Source organism: Thermobia domestica, chromosome 6 (assembly GCF_964235325.1).
Source record: "Thermobia domestica chromosome 6, izTheDome1.hap1.1, whole genome shotgun sequence".
Classification (NCBI taxonomy): Eukaryota; Metazoa; Arthropoda; class Insecta; order Zygentoma; family Lepismatidae; genus Thermobia; species Thermobia domestica.
The window spans coordinates 194,425,037-194,439,864 of NC_137459.1; the positions used below are offsets into that span (position 1 = coordinate 194,425,037).

General features: G+C 35.9%; 1 protein-coding gene across 1 annotated transcript in view; it reads right to left on the reverse strand.

The window, feature by feature from the left end:
* Positions 1–14,828, reverse strand: part of LOC145687753 (uncharacterized) — an 810,237-nt gene that overhangs the window by 173,363 nt on the left and 622,046 nt on the right. The window lies entirely within an intron of this gene.

Genomic DNA, 14,828 nt, shown 5'->3' on the forward strand with positions numbered 1-14,828 from the left:
TCGATGGATATTGTGCCCATGAAGGCATTAAAAAAATTATGATAATATACGGAATAAACCGGGATTGCGCCCTACAGCGAAATTATATTTATATTCGCTGTATGAGAAATGGAGTGAACGCCCGGAAACGATGCAGTGTACAATCCTCAACACCTTAACAGCGTTTCATAGGTACCTTTCGTTGGCAAGATATGAAGTTTGTTCTGTGATTTCAGTCGGTGACAGTCATTTACTAATGAACTACAAAGACTTCGAAAAGGAGAACACTGCGTTCGTATTTTCCAATGTCGTCTTGGCCGCATTTATCACTTCGTGTGCCAGACTTAGATTTTATGATCTTCTGACTGTTGTAGGACCTGAACGTCCACTTTGCTGTTATACTGATACTATTATTATTTACAGCGGAAAGATGAGGAACCCGTTTTACAGTTGGGTTATCTTGGGGATTTAATCGATGAAGTAGAGTAGGGGTGGGAATTTATCACTTTGATAGCACTTGGACCCAAACATTAGGCTATGCGCCTGCGCAATAGTCAAGGCGAGTATAGGCACATTTACAAAATTCGGGGAATAACACTGAACCATAGAACCTATCAACAATTAATTTTAAAAGCCTGTATGCGCTAGTGCGAGAAGAAATTAAATCTGTAGTGATTGAAATTTCTACCAGTATTATCTGGAAACGTGGGTGTCAAATCTTTCAATAAGAGAAAGTAAACCCACAGTGTTTTAACAAAAGAACGTAAACGAGTTGATGACGAAGACAATATTCTTTTACATGACATACAAAAGACTAGAACCATACCATACGTTTACCAAGAGACTTAAGGTTTTAGCCACGAACGCCAAATGCGTATGAATGTGTGTGCAAGTTTGTTAAAATTTCCATGAAATTTTTGTTCTATCGCTTCCTATCTTTTACGTATCATTTCCTATATAAGCTCATTGTTAACTTTAATTGGTTCGTATGCAATGCATACTCATTGTTTAATCTACTCATTTCATGCTTTAATATTCTAGTCATTTTAATAATCTAGTCATTTTAATATTCTAGTCATCATAATTTTGTTTAACGAGTGAGTGAGTGTGCTAATGTATAAAAGGTGAGTTTTCTATTCCATGCATTTAATTGTTAACAAGATGTTAAAGTTTAATCATCCCTCTACCATTTTAATTGCTGGTTCCTCAAGGGCTGGTAAAACGTGTTTTGTAGATTATAACGAAATACTTTGGATAGATTATTAATTACCTGTACCTTGGGCAGAAAGTGCTCATACATGTGCACTATACTTAATAGAATGTTAATTTAATATTAACAAAAGAAGAATGTTTTAATATCTGTAAGAGATATAGATAGTGTTATATAATTAGTTGCTATGTAATTGTTTATGGATACCTAATCATCATGTCTGTGTGCATGACAGTTTGAATGAAAATATATTATAAAGTGTGTCAACTAATAAACCATTTAGTACCGTTCATCGACTTTATAATTCTTATAGAAAAGGTGAGAATAATAATATGTATAATTATTAAAGGTATTTTTACATGCAAACAATTGCTACCACTCGAGATTCATATATCATCGATCGAACCAGGTTAACGACTACCCTTGGTGAGTCGTTATAAAAATTTTGGTTTACCTCACCCGGGACTTGCTGTAAATTCATATCCCGAAGCAAAGTAAGGGTGAATTTACTTTTGTAATAAAGTTAATGAATACAAATTTCACCAGACTAAGAAGTGGTAAAATAATTATAAGAAAAATGAACGGTGAGGCAATTGAGAAAGAATCCAATAATAGCGACGACGGTGAACATAGTGTAGCACCAGGAATGACATCAGAAGACCGAATCTTGCTAGCCTTACAGCGACAATTGATTCAGATGTCTACCGAATTAAAGCAGACGATAGAGCAGAAGTCCGAAGAGTCCAACAAGCAATACGAGGAATTAAGCAGACGAATGGAACAGAAGTCAGATGAAACGAAACAATTAATTATCCAGACGATGAACGATATCACCTCGCAGTTCGAGGAAAAGTTAAAAGGAATATCTGAGGAATGCCAGGATAATCACAACCACCTGAGGCAAGAAATCAGTGATGTAAAAAAGGATTTAGAAGTAATAGAATCTTCTGTTCAACAGCAAAAGATCCAGGTCATCAATAATTCTAACAACATACGTGCAAATACGCAATTGATAGCTACTCTACAGGAAGAAATTAGAACGCTACAGGTTAAGGACAACACATACCACAATAATATGGGTAGTGATCGCTTGGATTTTCCCCACTCACCAGAGATGACTTCGCCTTCACCTGTGTCTGATGAGGATATTATTTTGGAAGAAATTCATCCGAAGAGGACAGATGGGCGGAAAAGGGATGGTGCAACGACACATCACGTCATGGATAGGAATTGTCACCCAATAAGTACACGGAATGATAAAAGGAAGGTAAAGTTAAGTGTTAAAATGAGTGAAATACGGGCTATGAGTAAATTCAGTGGTAAATGTAATGAAAATGCTACTTCTTTCCTGGAAAAATTTCAGGACGAATGCAATATAATGTGTATAGATAGATCACAATATATGAAATTAATCTCTCATGTATTACTCCCACCATGTTCTTTATGGTTTAAAGCCGTACGTGATCACATCAATACTTATGAGGAATTCAAAGCAGCGCTGATTGCGAATTATGAAAATGACTTTTTGCTTGCAAATCGAGATGCCACCATTAGAAATCAACATTTCAATCCTCGTTTACACAAATCTGTTGTTGAGTTTGTTGTAAATACATACAACGAATTAAAAGTTGTTAATCCCTTGCAATCGGAATTTAGAATAATAGCATCGATTCGAAATTTGCTCCCATTTAAGTTACAACAGATCTTGTTTTCTACACAGTGTATGAGTTTCAACCATTTATTAATGCTTGTCCAATGCTATGAAACTCTATACCATGCTATGAATCAACAAGCAGGAGTAGGTAAAAATAAGAATAATTCAGATCATTTTGTACCTGTTCGGAATCTAAATATCAGAAGTGTGAACGATACGGAACACAACCTAAGCCGAGTAAATTATAGGAATCAAAACGAGCAAAATAGGCAAAGTTATGTAGGGAATCAGCCTAACCTAATTAATCGTGGTAATCCTGATGTCAGATCACCCAACAGAAGTAGACATAAAAACAATCAGAATATAGGGCGAAATTACAGGAATACAACAAGCTACATGGATAGACGTAATTGGAGGTCAAGAGATGGCATTTCGTATCAAAATCAGAATCACGATGAAATACATGTACAACATGTTGTGGAACCTAATCATGATTGTGCAGTACAATGTACTTTATTAGAACCATATGCAAGTATGAATGTAAGCTGATTACCGTTAATGAAATTAGGTTAAACCCATATCAGTTATAGATTCTTGTGAACTTTTATTTTCAATTTTATGAGTTAATGTTGATAATGAAAAACGACTCTTATGAATACTTGAAGTGCTTAGATATAGTTTTAGATAGATTGGAAAGTTAATTTTCAAATGATTTTAATTCTCTCTTGTTAATGTAAAGAATTATAATTCGATTCATAAATTATTAAAAGCAAAGGTTATTTATATTAGATTGATTTGCGTTGAAAACTTAATAGAATGAATCTTATACTTAACATAATCTTTGACAATTAAGTTAATTATTCAACGACTATCTTGAATGAGATTCTTCTATATTTTGATGCCTTATTGATCCAATGTTTATTTTAAAATATCACCTAATATAATTATTATATAAAGCGCCCTGGATAATGGTAACTCATGTTTTAACTGTAATTACCTCTTACGATTTTGACTTCGCACCCTTCAAGGATTAAATAAATAGGCGACGACGTTTTAATAATAAAATATAATAATAATGTAATGAATGATAATGAAATAAATATAATTAATGTAATAAAAGATAAGTATTAATGAAGTGAAAGATTTGTTATAAATGTATCTATATCTATGATATGTAATGAAGATACATACGAGGGGCGATCAAAATGTGATGAACATATGTAATGTAAGACCATTATTGTAAACGGACCAGTGGTTCTTGAAGATAAAAGCCAAGCTCGCTTATGACTTTTATATTCAGTCCAATTGTCGGGCGACATTTTATATAACGAAATACTTTGGATAGATTATTAATTACCTGTACCTTGGGCAGAAAGTGCTCATACATGTGCACTATACTTAATAGAATGTTAATTTAATATTAACAAAAGAAGAATGTTTTTAATATCTGTAAGAGATATAGATAGTGTTATATAATTAGTTGCTATGTAATTGTTTATGGATACCTAATCATCATGTCTGTGTGCATGACAGTTTGAATGAAAATATATTATAAAGTGTGTCAACTAATAAACCATTTAGTACCGTTCATCGACTTTATAATTCTTATAGAAAAGGTGAGAATAATAATATGTATAATTATTAAAGGTATTTTTACATGCAAACAATTGCTACCACTCGAGATTCATATATCATCGATCGAACCAGGTTAACGACTACCCTTGGTGAGTCGTTAGAAGATCGTTTAGTTAGTGAACGTGAACAAATTTTTGCTACAACATTTCGTGAAATTGTATAGTGTTACGGTGCAATAATACCAAACTTAAATTCCCATGCAAATTCGTTTCGTACAGGCTATTCTAGATATGAATACTTTTCACATTGAAGAAAATTTATTATTAATATTGGATGATATAATGTTTGAAGGCAATGGTGATGTTGCAAATGCATTTACAAAATATACACATCATAAAAAATATGTGATACATTTATAGTTCATTTTTTTCCAAAAGAAAAAAATATTCAGATGATATTAGTTTTAATACACATTATAGTATATAATTTAAAAATTCGCGTCATAAATTATACATCCAATATTTAGCTGGACAAATCATGCCACAACAAAGTAAACATATCGTTAATATATTTGACGAAGTAACACATTCCCTCATACTTATTTATTATTTGATTTAACACAGAAAATAAATAACGCATTACGAATACGTACAAATATATTTCCTGATAAATCAATGTACGTGTACACAAACGTAAAAGACGAAGGAATCACAGTTTATGTTTAGTTGATATCAGGATGTTGAAGCATTAAACAACACTTAGCACACTCCGTGCTCTGTGTAAATGTAAAACAGCAAAACGTAAAAATATTCTAAAAAATGATTCAAGTGATTTAATACGAACCATTTCACAAGTTGCTAAGAATACAATAAAAGAGAACATTCCTTAAAATTCTCTTCAGAAGCAATGGTTACGTAGACATGAAAAGATCTTACGAGTTCTTTCTCAACAACCTACAGCATTAAACAGGAAAAGGAAGATATTACTTCAGAAAGGTGGTTCGTTCTTACCAATGTTACTAGGTCCAATTCTAAGGGCTATAGCAATTAGTATCTTTGGAAGTTAAAAAATCATGTCAGGCTTACGTAAAATGATTTCAGTTCCTGAGAATGCAATGCATCAATTTCAATCAAATGCTAAGTCTTTGGAAACACACCAATCACGGTTAGTATTGATCTTAGTGTTGAAGAAAAATGGAAAATGTATCAGCAAGCATTACATCCAAAATATTTTATGTCAATAATGTATTCGTTAACACATGGTGAAATTTCATGTTTACGATTCAACGGAAATGGAATTATTTGTCCGACTAATTCCATGTTGTTTAGACATTCTCGCGTTTTTCGTATAAAGTATATACTTGAGATTTCACTATGATGTTCTTCAAAACCTTCAAACAAATCAGTAAGAGTTATTTCGATGGATAAATGCTGTACCGCAAACGTTACAGTTTCATGAAGAATCAAACACTGGTGTTGAAGATTCAACGTGTATTGTACACAGGAAATAATATTTAAACGTAAGTATACATTTATAGTTAGTTATAATATCAGTTCAGTAATATTATTGTCACTACAAGATACACAAATATAATCACCACAACCACTGATATGGGAATACATCTTTTTCAAACACTGTCACTTCAGTTTGCACACGATGATTCACTATTTACATGAACACAGTCACTTTGCAAACCCTTTATTTTTTCTTTACTTACGAAATTTTTAACCAATTAACTCAAAAAAGTAGGGACCTTTTTTTACGACTAAACTCAAAAAAGGCTTCGCAAAAAGTTCTTGCGTAAATATACCAATAATATATATTTTTGCATATACATAAAATAAGTCCTCCACTTCGACGTCCAGCAGGGATTTCAGTGCACGACCTTCTAATCCCTCTGCACTCATAAAAAAGCACTCATGTTCCATTTGGTTAGCAAATGCTTCTGCACACCCACCGCAAATTAAAATTTTGTCAGTGGCCCAATTCTAAATGGCGTCAATTTCACATTCACGGTCCAATTTTTGACTAGTACAAAAACAACTCAAGCTCCAAAATTTTGATGTTGAACCGCTTAACAGCGACGGTAATGCAGGAGGCGTTAGCGACACCGTTGGAGATGGTATCTTTGGTTTTTCCAATACGTCTTCTTCATCTGACGATGATGAATAAATTTCATCATCCGAAGATGATATGTGAACTACTTCAAATGAGTCCGGGGAATCCGACTTGTTGTCGGACTTTATTTTCTTCCTTCTCGCAGGAGGAGATGGTAGAGTCTCCTCTGCGTCAAGTTGCTAAAAACTGACTTTCGTACGGGAGCCATAGCGGAATACATAAAACACTCTCCTGAAACTCTGTATTTAAGCGTATACGTTACAACAAAATTGCGTCCTAACAACAAGTTCACACAAATCCCGTATCACGTGTTCAGTAAATGAAAATTCCTAGAATTTTTCCCATGCGTACATGAGCATCCAAGGTTAAACCACTTTCTTGAATATAATCAAAACAATGCACACATGACTCACCCCCCACCGACCACATTCTTCAGCTACCTTCTTGACCACAAATAATAAAGGAAACCGCATTGTCATTAACCCTAATTTATTACACATACAAACATCTGTGCTAACCATTGTTCCCACATTAGTACATGACCATTCAAGGTCAGCTACTTCTCTCACAACAAAGAACTATTGCCAAGACCCACCCTAATTTGCATAACAATCGAGCTACCAGTGTGGCATACTTCTATTGAGCCGTGTTCAAAAAAAAACTCAAAACTCTGTATCCAGCACTTCTGAATCGCAAAGAGATCCTCCTGCTACAAGACAACGATAATTCACACGTGGTAGAATGACCCAGGACACCATTCTAAGCCTTGGATGGGAAACACTATTGCATCCGCCATATTCCCGGGACATTGTACCGCCCAATTATCACTTGTTTCATTCCTTGGAAAATCACCTTAGAGGACGTCAGTTCAAATTCGTACTAGAGGTGCAGAATGCACTTAAAACTTTCTTTGCTTCACAGCCCATCTAGTTCTATAGCAAAGGAATCCATGTCCTTCGAGAACGTTGGCAGAGCGTCGTCGATGCAGATTGTGACCATTTTTGATCTTGGACGTACGTCTTAGGTGACATTTCGATGTTCCAAGGTGGTGGGTGGAAAAGCGACAGAACTTTCTTGGTTACCTTTATACGATTCGGAACTTGTAGTTTGTTCCATAATTACATAATAAGTTTGTGGTATGAACTTTTATCCACTTGCATATGTATTTCCTGATGCTACAATTTTCACTGATGAAATGGAAAGTGTATTCACGTGTAAGACATAATTTTCAGGAAATAGCATTATTTTGTTCTCTGAATTAATTTGTTCATATGTAAAAATGTTATATAGTAGAAAAATGCTTACAATATATTAAATTTCCTTGTTAACTTTAAAAGATAAAAGATACAGGCCACCACACTAAATTTTCTCTCTCGAATTCCTTAAACTAAATCATGTAATGATGGAGTTATTAATAAAACTATCTTGCAAAACACGAACAAAATAATAAGGCATTTTTCGGAAACATTCACTGATAGAAAACTCATCCTCAAAGTAAACTATTTCTTGTAGATTTTTCCATAAGAAATAACTTATGATGCCGTATATTAAGGTTATTAATGAAGAATGTGTTTATAAAATAATAAAATCGTATGAATGCTATTTTACAAAATTGTCAAAAGACCAAAAGGAGAAAAAAAATAACCGTAGAGTAAACTATCTCTTATTGGTATTTTCATGTGATTTTCATGATGTTTTCATGTGAATCAACCACCCCCTCGTAGATTTTCCAGGAAAATTGAATATGCAGTATTGGCAGGTTATTAATAATATATATTATAAAATTGAAAGTGATTATGTTTGTGACTCTTAATCTCTTGAACCGCCGGACCAATCTCCATCAAATTTTCAATGTAGATTCGGTTCTAGCTTGGGAGTGTTTTCAGCTAATCACTTTGACAATCGAACTTAGGGCAGGGGGAGGAGGGGGCCACATAAAAAATAAATAAAACTTAATAACTCTTGAACCTAACGACCAATCTCGATCAAAATTTCAACATAGATGAGGTTTGGGCCTGCAATGTTTCTTATCATTTTATTTTGGTAGTTAACGTAGGAGAGCGGTAGGAGGGGGGAAATATACCAGTATATATTATATATATATATATATATATATATATATATATATATATATATATATATATATATATATATAAGTGGCTATATTCGTGAGTTAATAACTGTTGAACAACCCGATAGCTCAATCAAATTTTCAACATAGGTGACGTTCGAACCTGGAAAGTTTTTGTAATTTCATTTTGACGGTTGATCTTAGAGGAGGGGAGGGGAGGAGGAGAATGTATGCAAATGAATAAAACTTAATAACTCTTCAGCCACCAGACCGATCTCGATCAAACTTTCAACACAGATAAACTTTGAGCCTGGGATGTTTTCGACACTTCACTTTTACAGTGCAACGTAGGGGAGGAGGAGGAGATATATATATATGTTTAAAAAATAGAAGTGACTGTCTTAGTGACTTCATCATGCCTAAACCACCCGACCGTTCTTAACCAAATTTTCAACCTAGATGAGGTTCAGACCTGGAGTGATTTTATTGTGTGACTTTTTACGGTAGAACTTAGGGGAAGGGAGGGGAGAGATTTATAAAAATAAATGAAACTTAATAACTCTTGAACCACTTGATCGATTTCGATGAAATTTCAACCTAGATGAAGTTAAGGCGTGGAGGCCATTCTTATAGAGGAATTAAGAAGAATCGTGTACTCTGTGCTTAGTTCCAACGCTTACTTTACCCATCCTGGAAAACTTGTTGTTGGCAATGATCACCAACAGTAACCAGAACATCCGAGTTTTAGGATGGAGAAGAATGAAGAAGTGTCAGCAGAAAAATATATCAAATCTGCACGCATGTAAATATGAAATGGTCGATGAATTCTCAACGGACGTCACCGAGCCACTATTAAGAAGAGAACTTTCTTCGAGCTAGAGAAAATAAAACATTAAAGCGACTGCTACAGCTTGTGAGGAAATTCGAGGTTTTCCGTGCCACACGGAAGCAGTGAAAAGGATGATAAAAGTAATTACAGAAGCGTCAGTATCAATGCATGGAGCTTATCGAAGAGATGGGTTATGTCAGGGGAAAATTAATCTCGAAAAAATTAAAAAGTTTGCCTCCAAGCATGACTATCAAATGTAAATGAGCCAAAAAACGAAAGCAAGTGGACGGGCAGGTGGAACTCGATTTGCAGCTACCTCCCTGTGATGGGTTCTGGGAAGTTTGGAAGTGTATGTGCCGAAACGAGCTAAGAGCTGCAAGGGAAAGTTTATCAACAATATTTCAAGAAACTTCATTTTCCCACAAAAAATTACATCAATACTACATACTACCTCATTTTATGCAGTTTTCCTTATTCTGTTTCGAAGAAGAAATATGAACCTGCACCGTACACGACTTTTCATATTTAATGAATTCAGAACAAAGAGTACAAAAAAGATTAGTACAAAATAAATTACCACCCTCTACTTTGAAATGATCAGTTGGAAATTCCAATACTCTCTGAGATTGCATATACTCTTGATTTTGACATATTTGAATAAACACAACCAGTCTTGCCTACCCTTTAACACAAAGTGAGGGAACAAAAAAAAAGTCCTTCTGAGCGGAACGTGCGGAGAGAGGAGGAATTCGAACTTTTTCAATTATTACGGTTAAAGGCAATTATCAACTGATTTCCGTTGTTTATGGTATTGATAATAGCCTTTGATTGTTTTCTTTTTTTGGCACAAAATATATTTACATATTTTTCTTTGTTGTACACATACACAAGGTTCTGGAATAAAAAGCATTAAGCATTATGGTTTATGTTTTATTTCTATAAATTATGTTTTATTATGCTTATAAAATTAGCAAATTTGGACATGTAAAGTGGTCAAAACCAGAGACCAACCAACCATAGGTTTCAAAATCCATTATGCTTTTACTGCTTTTTTTGCTTTATGGTTGCTCTATTCATGACCTATATTTATAGCGTATTTTGAAAACATCAATACAATTTCTTCCTCTAAATAATTATAATTTTTAACCACATATTAACAATGTATCTTATGCTGACCAAAGAGGAACAATACCGCATCTCACTTTTGTCTTCTGTTTTATTTTGAGCCTCATACTGTCACGCAGTGGCTCTGCTGAGATCAGAACGAGACAATTGTGTTTGCATTTGATACAGTCATGTTATAATTACACGAATCACAAAGTTATACGTGTTACCGGGCAGAATGTCGTGAGTTACGGCGTATTTTGTAATATAAAAGCTACAAAGCTGGCAGAATAGTTTGAACCGAGTCATTTGTTCGGAAACGGTTGGGTAAATGGAAAACTCGGACAGTACGTATCCCATCACTTTCAAGGACAAGGATAAAAGTTTGTCCCAGGGTCCTTCGTAGGGTCTCAGACGGGGTCCAGCTCAAAATTTTCAAATAACAAAGGGGGTTAAGTAGAACATCGTTTGAAAACTGTTGTAAAATGAAAAAAATGCAGCAAGTCTCGACTCTCTACAACAAACCTGTACAAAATGGCGGAGGGTCAAAATGTAAACAAAAACTTAATTGAAAAGTCAATGGTCACCCCTATAAATCGGAAACGGTGAGACAAATGTGAAAATAGGAAAGGGAGTGTGGCATTATTTTCAAAGTACAACAATTTAAGTTAAAACGTCTTGTCCCAGGGTCCCAGGTGGAGTCCTACTAAAAAGGACAAAATGTGTTATGTAGCTCATCGTTTGCAAGATCTTGTTAAATGAAAGTAGATGGAGCAAGTCTCGACTTTCTACGACAACCCTCTCCAAAATTGCGGCGGTCAAAATGTAAACAAAAGCTTAATTGAAAAACTATGGCCACCTTGAATCCAAGATGGCTGCTTAAAACCTACGCCATTCATAACAGTACAAATCTAAATTTCTTTTTTTCTCTATTATGTATTTAGAAACAAAAGGAACACTAAAGAACAATTGAATTTCGATTCACTTCAACTATTATTTCATTCGGTAACAACACCTATACGTTTTGTTCTTAATGCACGTTCGTCACGGTTCTCTCGACTTCATTTACTTGAATACAACGAATATGCGATGACCACACAACTCTGACTTCCTACTCACACTGCTAAACAAAAGTTGAATACCTTCGGGTATATTTTTAATTTTGTTATACGTAGTTCATGCATAAAGGACTTGCTGCACCAGTAGGTTGGGGGCTCTAATGTAATGTATTCGTGATTGTTACATTTGTATCATTCGTTGGTTTGATCGCAATACTTCAACCAATGCCAAATATAAAAGAAAAAGAAAAAAAAAACATTTGCAAGATTGGCGAGTAGTACCAACCCATATGTAAGTCATTTCAGTACATCGAGCCGCGTCAAACATTGAAGGTTTGGTCACGGTATTCCAAGAAATAACATATTTATATACGAACTCATTTTTCACGCTGGCAGCTATATTGGATTACAGATTATACTCTTTGATATTTTGTGGATATCTACTATTAACCATAAACGTAAATACCACATTTCGCGTCTCCAACACCAGTGGTGTGAGCTGGACATGTGTTCGATACATAGTGCGGCATTCTGAACTCAAGGTGTCGCGTTTTTTATCATTTCGCACATTTTCGTCACCTACTAATCAACATTAATGCCAATTTGGTTTTCCTAGCTTCAGCAGTTTAGTATGCTTATCCTTCCGATATAGGTTTTAAGCAGACATTTTGGATTCGAGGTGGCCATAGATTTTCAATTAAGCTTTTCTTTACATTTCGACCCACCGCAGTTTTGGACAGGGTTGTCGTAGAAAGTCGAGACGTGCTACATTTTCTTTCACTAACAAGAGTTTTCAAACGATATGCTACCTCTCTTGCCATTTGAAACTTTTCAGCTGGACCACGCCTGGGAACATGTGGGGTCCCTGGGACAAGACGTTTTCACTTAAATCGTTGTACTTTGAACATAGTGCCACACTTCCTTTCCTGTTTTCACATTTGTCTCACCGTTTCCCATTTATAGGGGTAACCATGGATTTTTCACTTAAGTTTGTGTTTACATTTTGACCCTCCGCCATTTTGCACAGGGTTGTTGTGGAGAGTCGGGACTTGCTTTATTTTCTTTTATTTTACAACAGCTTTCAAATGATGTGCCCCTTAACCCCCTTACCATTTGAAAATTTTGAGTTCGACCCCGTCTGGTACCCTACGAAGGACCCTGGGACAAAGTTTTCTACAGCAAAAAGTTTGTCGTTGAAAATGATGGGATACGTGTTGGACGAGTTTTCCACTTACCCAACCGTTTCCGAACAAACGACTCGGTTCCAACTATTCTGAGAGTTTTTTTTTTTTAATTATTATTCTTATCATTTTTTACCTTAGAAAATATGTTGTAATTCACGATATTGCGCCCGGTGGCACGTATAACTTTGGGATTTATCTAGTTATAACATATCAAATGCAAAGACAATTGTCTCGTTCGGATCTTAGCGGAGCAACTGCGTGACCCTTCCAGTGTAAATTGAACCAAAGGTTATAGCTGTGTAGCACAATTTTCTTCACAGTGTCGTGCGGGTTGCATAACAGTAACTATAAAAAATATTCAAGTCACATAAGGCAAAGGAAGGGTTTGACCAAACAAATCCAAATTTTCTGTGTGAACTACCACTAACACGAGGCAACTTTTCCGCAACCCGGCCAATCAAAATTTAAAAAGGAATAACAATACAGGACAATTTTCTTCGTAGTGTCGTGCGGGTTGTATAGCAGGAACTATAAAATATTCAAGTCCCTTGAGGCAAAGGAAGGGATTGACCGAAAAAATCCAAATTTTCTGCGTTGACTTTCAGTAACATAAGCCAACTTCTCCGCAACCCGGCCAATCGAAAAAAAAAAATGTCCCACCCTAATATATATATAGGGTGGTAGGAAACTCCACCGAGAAAATTCGGGAGGTGATTCCCGACACCGAAACAAGAAAAAAGTCCCTTGAGATTTTCTCTAGGATACAGAGTTTCGGAGCTACATGATGCCGAAAACGGGGCAAAATACACTTTAAAGCGCTATATCTTCTGTATTTCGAAAGATAGAGGCAAGGCGGCATGGTTACCTCAAAGGAACGAAATCTGCTCTAGTCAAATATGGTATGTCGCAATCGAGAAATCAGTGCACAAGGGATTCCCCAAAGGAGCGTAGGGACTCCCGGATAAACTGTCAGGTAAAGATACGTCAAAATAGGCGTGAATGGATTGGTTTCCCACCTGGTAACCATAATTAGTTGTAACCCTGTCGAGATCTCAAACAGAGACGAATTTATGGACGCGTCATATTCGCTATGTGTGGTTGCATAACCATCAGGTACTGATGGTGACCAACAGTGAAATTGTGGATATGAAGTGTTGGTGAATACACTTCGCGAGGTGACTCCACAACTGAAAAGAAGAAAACAAGTCATGAACAGAAGTCGAAAGAGGCGGCGTGTTCCAGCAGGAACAGGGCAAAAGATCGCCCACACACTGTGGGTAAAGTAGAATATCTTCCGGACGATTTGAGATAGTGACGTCGGTCCACAAAATGAGAAAGAAAATCATACTCAAGGGAACTGATGGTGAAAACTGAATGGAGCAGATGGAACTACACATTGGGAGTCCATACAGGAAGAAGGGGGTTCCGCAAACAGACATGGTAGGGGCAGTAAAAAGTGAAACAGACGTATGTACTATGACGTGTTACGTATGGCTTACTTACGAACTGTGGGATGAGAGCTGAAAAATGGGGATTCCCCATTACAGCGTCGTGGACCAATTCAAGGGAACACCGCCGGGCATGGGTGTCGGTGCAGCGATTCCGCAACAAGCAGAGTACGCAGACATTGCAGGGCCGAGTATCGCTGCAGGCCCTACCGAGTAGGCAACTGAGGCATGGAAGACATGGACATTTATCACAACTCACCTATCTTCTTTGGGTGTGCCGCTATTTACAGAACCCGCAAAAACTGCTAAATCTTTCGGCAGTTGCAATTGGAAAGCAGATAAGTGAGTTGTGATGACGGTGTCACATGCAGAATCATAATATCTAGCACACTATGCTTTTGCGTTCACAATATTTGCATTTGTTTTGAACATATTACAGAAAAACTATAAAATTAACGGTAGTTTAATTTTCGCTGTGGTGAAGACCCTTATGCAACCACACATAGCGAATATGACGTGTCCACCATTTCGTCTCTGTTTGAGATCTCGGCATGGTACAACTAATTATGGTTACCAGGTGGGAAACCTATCCATTCAC